The sequence below is a fragment of the Spermophilus citellus genome (assembly GCF_964194105.1).
Source record: "Spermophilus citellus genome assembly, chromosome: 1".
In the NCBI taxonomy this organism is placed as follows: domain Eukaryota; kingdom Metazoa; phylum Chordata; class Mammalia; order Rodentia; family Sciuridae; genus Spermophilus; species Spermophilus citellus.
This window is the reverse complement of record NC_138182.1, coordinates 211,725,782-211,737,280: the sequence shown is the minus strand read 5'-3', so window position 1 is coordinate 211,737,280 and position 11,499 is coordinate 211,725,782. Positions and strand designations below refer to the sequence as shown.

General features: G+C 31.6%; 1 pseudogene across 1 annotated transcript in view; it reads left to right on the top strand.

Annotated features, from left to right (window-relative positions):
- Window positions 1-6,964: 6,964 nt before the first annotated feature.
- LOC308655943 (ribosome biogenesis protein NSA2 homolog) overlaps window positions 6,965-11,499 on the top strand; it is a 179,327-nt pseudogene continuing 174,792 nt past the window's right edge. Inside the window, exon 1 of the transcript in view lies at window positions 6,965-7,108. The product of the transcript in view is annotated as a ribosome biogenesis protein NSA2 homolog (transcript). The remainder of the gene's footprint in view (window positions 7,109-11,499) is intronic.

Here is an 11,499-nt window from a genome sequence, read left to right as displayed (position 1 = left end):
TTTGTCTTTCTGTACCTGATTTATTTTACTTAGCATAAGGATCTCCAGTTTTATCCAAATATCACAATTGACATGATTATATCCCCATTTATGGCTAAATAATTCTTTGTGTATATTAACTGCATTTTATTAATTAAACAGTTGATAGATACTTAGGTTTTTCTGTTACTGGGAATAGTGTTTTGGTAAAAATGGGAATGCAGATGTCTCCTGGGCATGGTTTCATTTCCTTTGGATATACCTACTAGTGGTATTGTTGTTTCATAAGATACTTTTATTTTTAATTTTTGGAGAAACATTCATATTGTTTCCATATTGACTATACTAACTTATATTCCCACCAACAGTTTGTAAAGTTTTTCTTGAAATCCTCACATCAGACTTACATTTTGTCTTTTGATAATCATGGTTCTTATTGAAGTGTAGTGATATCTCCGCTTCTTTTGGTTTGTATTTTCTTGATATTTAGGAATACTGAGTTGTTTTTTTCTTATACATGTTGGCCATCTGTATATCTTCTTTTAAGAAATATTTTTAGCTCTATTACTTATATTTTAATTGTTTTTTTTTTGAGTTTTTTTTTTGTTTTGTTTTCTCCTTACTCTCTGTATGTTTCATAGACTCCAATGGAAACAAAGACTGCACTGAACAAAAAACCCATTCTTTAGTCTGCTATTTGTTTTTATAAATGTCAGGGGTCTGATAGCTGGGTACTATACACCATTTTAGGTAACCCAAATTCTTATATTCTTAGATATACTTATTCTGATAAGAAAATTTGTGGTGAAATTGAAGCCATTTCAATACAAATTAAAACAAACTTTGCATTGTTGATTCACTCTGTTTCCTGATAATAATAATGAGAGCTACCAATAAAAACTAGGTAACTCCATGTGCCAACCATAGTTTCAAGTGATTTTGTTTGATAAGCTGTATGATTTTCAGAATAGCTTTTTGAAATAGATATTTTAGTCTCTATCTTGCAAATGGGTAAAGTGAGATACACACAAATTAAATAACATGGTAATGATAAAAAAGTTATACATTAATACAAAGTTGAATTTAAACAAGTACTAAAATCCCTCATTTAATCTATTAAAATATGCTGTTTTTTTAAATTGTCTGTTAGACGCTAATTTTTATTTCTTGTGAGGGAAAATATTTTATACCTTGTCATTATAGTATTATAATATTTTTTTAATTTTATGTTTATCATCTTGATAGAATCATTCTAATTTTTAATCTTCTCTATTTAACAATAAAATTATGCTTAAATTACCCACTATGTTCCTCCCCCATGCAAATATGAACTGGTATTTAAAAAGTGAAACACTTTTTCTACATTCAAATATTTTGTTCTCTGTGAATATTCCCCTTGAGGGGTTTTCTTCTGCTGTTCTTCATAAATCATCTAATCAGTACCCAATTTTGTCTTGCCGACTAAGTAGTTACAGATACATCACTAAGTGACATGTGATTTATAGTTCTGTTAGGTAATCTCTGATGGCAAATATCCTTTAATGTCTTCTTCCTTTGGACTAAGTGCCCTTTATTAGTGATTTCTAGAAGCTTCCCAAAATTGAATAAGAAAATTTAAAACTATGCAATGAAATCAGAACTTCTTCAGTGTATTCCATCAGACTTATGTGTGTGTATTGTATCACAACCTTAAAGTAATGCTGAATATAATCCTGTTTCCTGGGTTTGGAAGCATACTACAACAATTCCTAAGGAGAGCCACAGAGAATAGAGGATCTCTAAATTGCTTTTTCAACTTGGGCTTGGATTTGTAAAGTTTTCCCAACTTATTTTAGTAGATATTCATATCATACATTAAAAGTTTTATAAAAACCTTTAAAAATTTTATGCATATACCAAAATATGTTATGGAAAAGAAAAACTGTACCATCTGGGAGCATACTAATTATTTTGACTAGTTATTTTAATGGGATTAGTGTTATACAAATAGGTGATTTGTACAATAATTTGACTGCTAGAATCAGTGCTCAGAACAAAATTTAACTTTGTGGCATAAAGTATAAGACAAATAAAATCTCAAAGAGATGCCAGCAATAGAAATATTTTTTGAAAATATTAACAGTCTGTGAAGATATAGCTACTATTTACCAGCTATAACCTTCATTTTCCTATCTGAGGCATACTGTTTAAATACCTGACATGTTTGAGAAAATGTCCTTTGATTTTATGTAAATACACTTGTACCAACCAAATTCTATCTTTCACTTATTCAACCTCTCTGAATTATGATTACATAATGTGCTTTAACCATATATCTCGACTTTGATATCTTCTAGTCAATGTCAGTTTCTGTAGAAACAGTTCTAAGACAAGAATTTGAGGGCCCATGGTTTAGTTAAGGTTTTCCACACAAAGTGGAAAGGAATAAAGCAAGAAAGAAAATGAGCTTTGAGACAGAACATGGTTCTAGATAAAGACTGCAATTGGTTTGGTCTACAGAAGGAGGATTCTAGATCACAGACCAGAGTTGTACCCTTTACAGCCCTCCAATTCATCCACCTCACTCCTATAAATAATATAGTATGCATAATAACAATCTCTGTTACATATGTTTATGTGCATACTTTAAGCATACTGTTGAAATTTAATAAATTTGTTTTGTATTCTTGAGACATTTATTTCTCAATTTGGCTTGGGAACTTTTCTTGGTCAGTGTATGTATACATCTATGCCATTCATCTTACCGCTTTCATGTTCCAAGGCATTTTTGCTTCATATTATAGTCATAACTTCTCCACTAATGAACACCAATCTTTTCAAAACCTTAAGCATGAAAACTGAAGCAATGAACAATATTTTGTCTTTATTTTGTGTATCTTTTAAGGAGAAGTACTAAAGGGGTAATAAAATGATGAAGATACAATGACTTGTTCAAAACACAAGCATAATTTTTAAATTTTATTTTCACTATTGCTTATAACCCTAAAATTATTGTTTCAGAAGTTATAACTGTTATTTTATAAAGTAGAAATACTACAAAAATATTAGCTGATATAATGAAAAAGTAGAGATGAATAGTAAATTCAGAAAAATAACAAAAAATCTTCACAGAAAAATTTCGAAATATTTATTTAAAAAGCATTGCATCAAAGGAGAAGAGAAAGTGAAATCAAGGAAGTTCTAAAAATAACAACAATGGGAAGCTGCATATCAGATTCTATGGAGTATAATCAAAGCAGAATGTATTAGTAAATTAATAGCATTAAAATTTATATAAAAAGTAAAAGAATCAAGATAAAACTCAAATCAGAGAAGTTAGGGAAGAAACAAAAAGAAAAGAAGAAATTACAAATGATAAAATATATCCATTAATTAATTTTTAAAACATCAACAAAACTGGACTGGGGTGTGGCTCAGTGGTAGAACACCTTTTTAGCACATGTGAGGCACTAGGTTTAAGCTTCAGTACCACATTAAACAACTAAATAAAGTAAAAGTATAAAAAATCAGTAAAACTGATAATTGAACAGAAATAATTTAGAATCATTAAAATTTGCAAACCCCAGAAAAATTAATAAAAATGTGGGAAAAACAAATATATAAAATACAAAATACACAGAATATAACTACTGACACTCAGAATTGTAAAAACATCACAAGAAAGTATTTTGCAGAATTCAAAGAAATTTGAGTATATGGTACAAGGAATGATTTCCCAGGGAAAATATAGTTTTTCAAAATCAACTTCTAAAAGAAAGCAAGTTTAGTTAACACAATTCCCATATAAAAAATATAGACTGATAATGTTACCAAAAAGCACAAAATACAAGAAGTTACACAGTTAATTTTATCAAAACTTCTCTTTTATCAAAATTATCACTAAACTAACTTGTGGTTTTAATTTACATATCTTTGATTATTAATTTGCAATATCATATATATGCAGTTCATTTCATCTGAACATTTGTTTTTGCAGAGTGTTTGCCTGCCAAAAATGGTGCAAATATTTTTCCAGACTGCTATATGCTTTTTAAAAATTATTTTAATTGACACATAATACTTGTACATATTTATGAAGTAGAGTTATTTCAATACTTATGTACAATGCATAGTGATCAAATCAAATAATTATCATATCCATCATAAAAAATCATTTCTTTGTATCAGCAACATTCAAAACCTGTTGTACTAGCTAATTTGAAATATACATTTAATTGTTATCACCCATAGTTACCCTACTGTGCTACAGAACATGAGAAGCTATTCTTCCTGTCCAACTGCACCCGAATCCTTATATCTTTAGCCATGCTCACTTCTTTCCTCATCTTAACACATTTTCCAGTTCTGAAAACCACTATTCTACTCTTTACTACTAAGAGATCAACATTTTTGGTTTCATATATGAATAAAAATGTGTGATATTTGTCTTTCTGTGACTTACTTGTTTAACTTAAAATAATGCTCTCCACATTCATCCATGTTGCCACAAATGACATGAATTCACTCTTTTCAGTGATAGAGAAATATTTCATTGTGTTTATATCCCATTATATTCATTCATTTGTGCCTTGATGAATGCCTAGGTTGATTCCATATTCTGGCAATTCTGAACATTCTGAAATAAACATGGGAGTGAAGTTTCTTCAACACACTGGTTTCATTTCTTTAGATACATGTACACAGTGGGAATCCTGAATCATATATAGTTCAATCTCTGGTATTTTGAGAAACATTCACACTACTTTCCATAAAATGGCTTTGTGTACAAATCCTTGAATGGATATAAATTTTAATTTCTTTTAGGTAAAAGGCAAGAAATAGAATGTTAAGATCATGTGGTGGACACATGCTTAACTTTTAAATTGTTTATTTATTGTAATTGCCAAATTAAATTTATTTATGTATGTGGTACAATATGATGTTTTGAAATATGTAGGCACTGAAGAATGGCTTCATAGAACTAATTAACATATTCATTAACATTTTAAAAACATTCAATCTGTTGTCTGAACTATTTTTACCATTCACACACTACAGCACTGTGTAAGCACTCCAGTTGTTCCAAATACTCAATCATAGTTGCCCTACTGTGCTATAGGACACTGTACTAACCTGTAGTATGATCAGTTTTTAATTTAAACATTGTAATACATATATGGTAGTATCATACAATAGTTGTTTTGGAGGGGCAGTACTGGGGATTGAACTCAGGGACACTTGACTGCTGAGCCACATCCCCAGCCCTAATTTGTATTTTATTTAGAGACAGGGTCTCACTGAGTTGCTTAGTGCCTCACTTTTGCTAAGCCTGGTTTTGAACTTGTGGTCATCCTGCCTTCAGCCTATGGAGCTTCTGGGATTACAGGCATGTATCACTCCACATGGCTCAATAGTTTTAATTTGTGTTGATAATACTAGTAACAAGAATATTTTAATGTCCTTACTTAGAATCTGCCAACTATTTTGTTTACTTTTTCAAATTGCTTTTCATGTTTGTTTCATTAAGTTTTGTGTGTTCCATATGTTTTCTGGATACAATTCTTTTATCAGACATATTACTTACAAATATTTAATGTTTTCTTCCATTGTATGATGTCTTTTTGTTTTCTTAAGAGTATTCATGAAAGAGTAAAACTTCTTAATTTTAATAGTCTATTGTATCATTTTTGAGTGGTAGGAAATTTTTATTATTTAACAAAATAACACTGAATATATTTGTCATTGACAATAAAAAATGAATTTGGCTTATTTTAAATTTAGGAAATTATATCATGCATGATAGTAAATTAGTAAATAATTTAAAAACTAAAAATAATTTATTTTTATAGCCTAATATATTATGTATTTTATGAAGCCTCTTTGACATATCAAGTAAACATTTGCTTTCACCTAAGGTTAAAAAGAATTTCTATTCTGTTTTCTTCTTAAACTGTCTATAGTTTAAGATTTTATGCTTAGACTTTTGGTACATTTTAAACTAACCATTTATATGACTTGAAATATGGCTTAGTGGATTTTTTTTTGGTTTGGTGTACACATGAATAACTAATTATTCCAGCAGTATTTGTTTAAAAATAACCTTTTCTCCGCTGAAGTATGTTGTAATTTTGTCAGATATTTACTTACCATATATCTGTGAAGCTATTTTTGGACTCTCTGTTTGGCTCCAGGGATCTATTTATCTGTCATTATGTTAAAAATCACACTTTCTTATTTATTATGTATTTCATTACACATATTGATTCACGTAATATAAATTCTTCAATTTGGACCTTTTCAAGTTTTGGCCATTCTAAAATCCTTGGAGGAAAAGTTTACTTAGGCTTACTGTTTCAGAGGCTCATTTTAAAACTGTAACTTTGGGCTGCAGGTGAGGCAGAACATCATGGCAGAAGAGTGTGGCAGACAGAAGCAACTCAGGATGTGGCAACCATAAATCAGAGATCTCTACTCATCTTGGAAAAAATATAAACCCTAACAATACACCCCAGTGACTTACTTCTTCCATCTTTACCTTATCACCTATGGTTACCAACAGTTAATCAATACTAGCACAATAATCTACTGATTAGGTTATGGCTCTCATACTCTAATCCCTTGACCTATGAACAGTCTTGCATTCTCTCACACGTTAGCTTTTTTGGGACACCTTATTATCTAAACTATAATATTCCCTCCTCACCCCCAAATTTCTTGCCCATCTCACAGTGCAAAATACATTCAGTCCATTTGCATTGCACACTTTGCCTGGCTTCCCAGTTCTTCCTTTGAAATATTGGTGAAGCCTCCATGATCCTCTAAGCATCCTGAATTCTTGGAGAACTAACATCATGTATTGGATGCCAGGGTCTGCCTCCATCTCAAGCAGTAGCCAAGCATACTGGGACCACGGGTTGCAGCAGCCTCTGAGTGCCTGGGCATCTGAGAACAGTGAAACAGGGAAAGTTTGCAGGTTCAAAATTGCTGCAGTCAACCTAAGAGGGCAATGCATGAAGACATGAGAAGGACACTGAAATGGCAGTGGAGATCCTTGAGATTAAGCAATGCCAGTAACATGGAATGTCTGCCAAGGAAACCTGTAGAAATCAAGCAGAAACAAGCCAAGAGAGAGGCCTATACCAGCCCTCTGGTGAGAACACATGCCATGTGCCCCAGATGCTGGATGTGGAGATACAGGACTTGTTCACCCAGATGGAATTTAGCCTGCTTTGGTCCCATCACTTATTTATATGCCCCTATTTTCTTCCTTGTCTAATGGCAATGTTTACTCTGTCATCACATATTATATATATGTGACTTGTTTTTGATCTTTATAAGGGAAAATATGTATGAGTTTACCTTGCATCTCAAATGAGAATTTAAAGTTTTAATTTGGGGCAATACTGGAACTGCTAAGCCTATGGGAACGGTTGGAAATGAACTGAGTATATATTGCTCTACGAGGTGGGCATGAGCTTTTGGGGACTAAGGTTATGTTATGGTTTAGATATGAGGTGTCCCAAAAGCTCATGTGTGAGACACTGCAAGAATGTTTACAGGCTAAATGATTAGATTATGTGGGTTGTAACCTATTCAGTCATTAATATGCTGATATTGATTACCTGGGTGGTAACTATAGGCAGGAATGGTATGACTGAAGGTCATGGGTTACTGAGGCCTCTCATTGGGGTCTATATTCTTTCCCTGATGATTGGAGCTCTCCTTCTGATTCTGGTTGCCAGATTTTGAGTTGTTTCCTTCCATCACACCCTTCCAACAATGATATTCTGCCTCACCTCAGGCCCAGAGCAATGGAGTCAGATAACTGGTGGAATGAACCTCTAAAACCACGAGCTTTTCCTCTAAGTTGTTCTTTGTGTGTTTTTTTTTTTTAAATATTGTTTTAAATTATACATGGACACAATATCTTTATTTTGTTTCTTTTTATGTGGTGCTAAAGATCATCTCACATGTGTGAGGCAAGCGCTCTGTCACTGAACCACAACCCCAGCCCTCTAAATTGTTCTTGTCAGGTATTTTGGTCACAGTGATGCAAAGCTAACAGAAAATATCTATTCTTATATAACTCTATCTAATCCGTCTGTGTATCTTTGTTTCTATTTATCTTTCTATCCATCTATTTATCTATCTATATCCATCCATGCAATGGAATAATATTCAACCATGAAGAAGAATGAAATTCTGTCATTTGAAGAAAAAATCAATGAAACTAGAGAACTTGTGTTCACTAAACATTAAGTTTACCAGACACTGAAAGACAGGTTAGTGCATGCTATCTTTTAGATATGGAACTAATAAAAATAAATAAATAAACAAGTAAAATGTAGATGTGTAAGTTGATGAAGTATTTACCAGTCCTGGGAAGGGTGGGGGAATGAAGGTAGAAGGGTAAATAGACATCAATTCACAATGTAGGCATATGTATAAATATCACAGTATATCCAATTATTCTATACAAAATTAAAATAAATAAATTATTGAAAAATGAGGTGGTTTAAAACAACAACCATCTATCATTGTTTATAAATTTTGTGTTTATGAGGTGATTTTGTTTCCGATTTTTTTTCCTTAGGCTTAATTATATAGCTGCATGAAAATTTCCTTTGTATGTCAATGGACAAGAAAGAAGATAGCTGTTTCACTAAACATATTGTCCAAGAAAAGGAAAAAAGCTAGGGGCTGGGGTTATGGCTCAGCGATAGAGTGCTCGCCTGGCATGTGCAAGGCCCTGGGTTCAATCCTAAGCACCACATAAAAATAAATTAAAAAGTTATTTAGAAAAAAGGAAAAAAAAGCTACAAAAATATTTCCACATTTAATCTACCAGAATGGTGATACATTTATTTTTTTACATATTGCTTGATCCTATTTATTAATATTTTAAATAAAATTTACTGTGTATTCTTTGATGATTTTTGTCTATTTAATCAAATGTGTTGGTCTTTTAATAAGCTTTTTCACATCTGTGACCAAAAGACCTGACAGGAAGAATTAGAAGAGGTAAGGTTTCCTAGGGACTCCAGGTTTTAAAGGTTTCAGTCCATAGATAGCTGACTCCATTGCTCTGTAACCATGATGAGTTAGAACATCCTGAAAGAATTGAGTGCGGTGGAGAAAAGTTGCTCAGGACATGGAAACCAGGAAGCAGATAGCTTCTGCTCACCAGAGACAAACTATAAACTCCAAAGGCACGCCCCCAGTGACCTACTTCCTCCAGCCACTCATGGTATCTGCCTGTAGGTACCACTGAGTTAATCCGTATCCATAGATTAATCTGCTGATTAGGTTAAGGTTTTCATAATCCAATCTTTTCACCTCTGTAAATTATTCCATTGTCTAACACATGAGCTTTTGAAGGATACTCATATATAAACCATATCAGTTTGAATAATTTTTTTATCATTTATTTATCAATAGCCAATAGATGTCTACAGGATCTATGGAGGTATACCATATTTCTTGTTTAGTCATTTTTATTCTTTTCTATTATCAGTTTGGCAAGGGGGCTATCACTCCTATCAAACTTTTTGAAGACTTTATCCTTGTTTGTGTTGATTTTCTATTCTATCTGCTTGTTTTCTAGTCCAAAGATATTGGCTCAGAATGTACATATTTATACTTTATACTTAACTTTCTTTTACTTTTCTCTGTTATCACAACTTTTTGAAAAAGGAAGATTGGATGATTATTTTAATAAAAGAATTAAAAATCACAACTTTATTTTTTAATACTTGTTCAGGATATTTCACAGATTTTTTTTTTGGATTACCCTTTTAATATAACCTGTTTTAATATTTGGTGCAATTGTTCTCATGGTTTCTACTGTGACCCGTTAATTATTAGTATTTTACTACTTAATCCGCAAACATTTTGGAATTTCTAGATTTTTATTATTTATTTCTAATACAATTTTTATTGTCAGAGAAAATACTCTATGATTTAAAAACTCTGAATTGATTGAGATTATTTTTAAAGTTCACCATGTGGTTTATTTTGTTATATGTTCCACATGCATTGAAAAGAATGTTTAGTGTAATATTTGAAGTAATGTTCTATACATTAAGTCACAATATTTGGAAGTGTTCAAAATCATTTCTGTTGTCATATTTTTCCCAATTGATCTACTAATTCTCGAGAAAGTAGCATTAAAGTTTTAAAATATGACAGTAGATTTTTCTATGTAGTCTATTATTTGGTAAAATGGCTAGACTATAGATCTACATTTTATGTAGATAAATTGTGCATACACAAGATTTGGAGTTGCTATTACTGAGTTGGGAAAGTCTACTGTGGAATAGCTTCTGATATCAGTGTATCCAAGACAAAAAAGTAATTGGAATTGAAAAGCTTGAAAGATGAGTATTTCAGAAGAATTATAGAAGTGAATATGTCCTAACTGTGAATAGATTCAAAATAGACCTTCTAATGGAAACTTTCTTCATTAACCATCTTTTCAAACATCTTCTTAGCATTTGTATACTCAGCTAGAAATGTGTTATCCAATCTGTTAACATTACTCTGATTTATTTTTATATAATTTTAGTTTCTCTTGATCTAAGCCTCTCAAATTTTTTAAAGCAGAATTCTTGCCAATTATTTTTCTTTTTCCTTTCTACCTGATGCCTAGAGTTCTCTAAATTGTAACTAATCCTGAGGGTATGAACCACAAAATACTTGTGTTAAAGGGAACATAAAAGATCATCTCAGCTGACTCCCATCTAATGGTGAGAATCCCACTACAAAATCCCCACTCCAGGATGTTAAGCCTTTCCAATAGACTTCCAGTGAGAAGAATGATTTTCTTTGATTCAGTCAATTCCATAGTTGGTCTACCATAAAATAACATTAATTGGAAATTAACCTTAATTTCTTTGTAAAATTAATGAGAATGCAGATGTTCATAATTTTTAAAAAATGCATTATATATTTAAAAAATAATGATAACTGGCTGTGTAACAATGTGTTTTTTAGAGAATCTATGCACATATGTACATACTAACAAATCTAGGCACTAAATTTCTCTTTCAATCAAACATAATTTCCCCCGAGATAGGATAGGACATTATCAAAATTTCAATGAAGTTTAACCAAAATCTAGCTTATGCCAAAAAAAAAAAATAGAATAAATTCATGAATGTGTAAGTGGATTCTTTATTGGCTTGTTTTGCTGCAAAGTCTGTTGGTAAATCTAACAAGTGCCCCAACTGATCACCAAAAGTGCAAGTACTGCAAATAAGGAGGGGGGTTTTACAAATGAACAAGTTTTATATTTGTTCTGCTATCAGAATTGAGAAGAATACACAAAGTATACTAGTAATTGTCTACCCAAGTGAACAAGAATTTGTAACAGGTAATGGAAGAAAAATTAATTTTAATTAAGGACTATAGGCAACTCAACCAATGACCTTTTTGGTTAATTCTTAGCTCTGATTAATTATTAAGGGCCTTGACAAAGCAACAAAAGCAGCAGCAGTACTAGTCATGGTCTTGTTAAATTACATTAAAAAGGTAACCAATTTC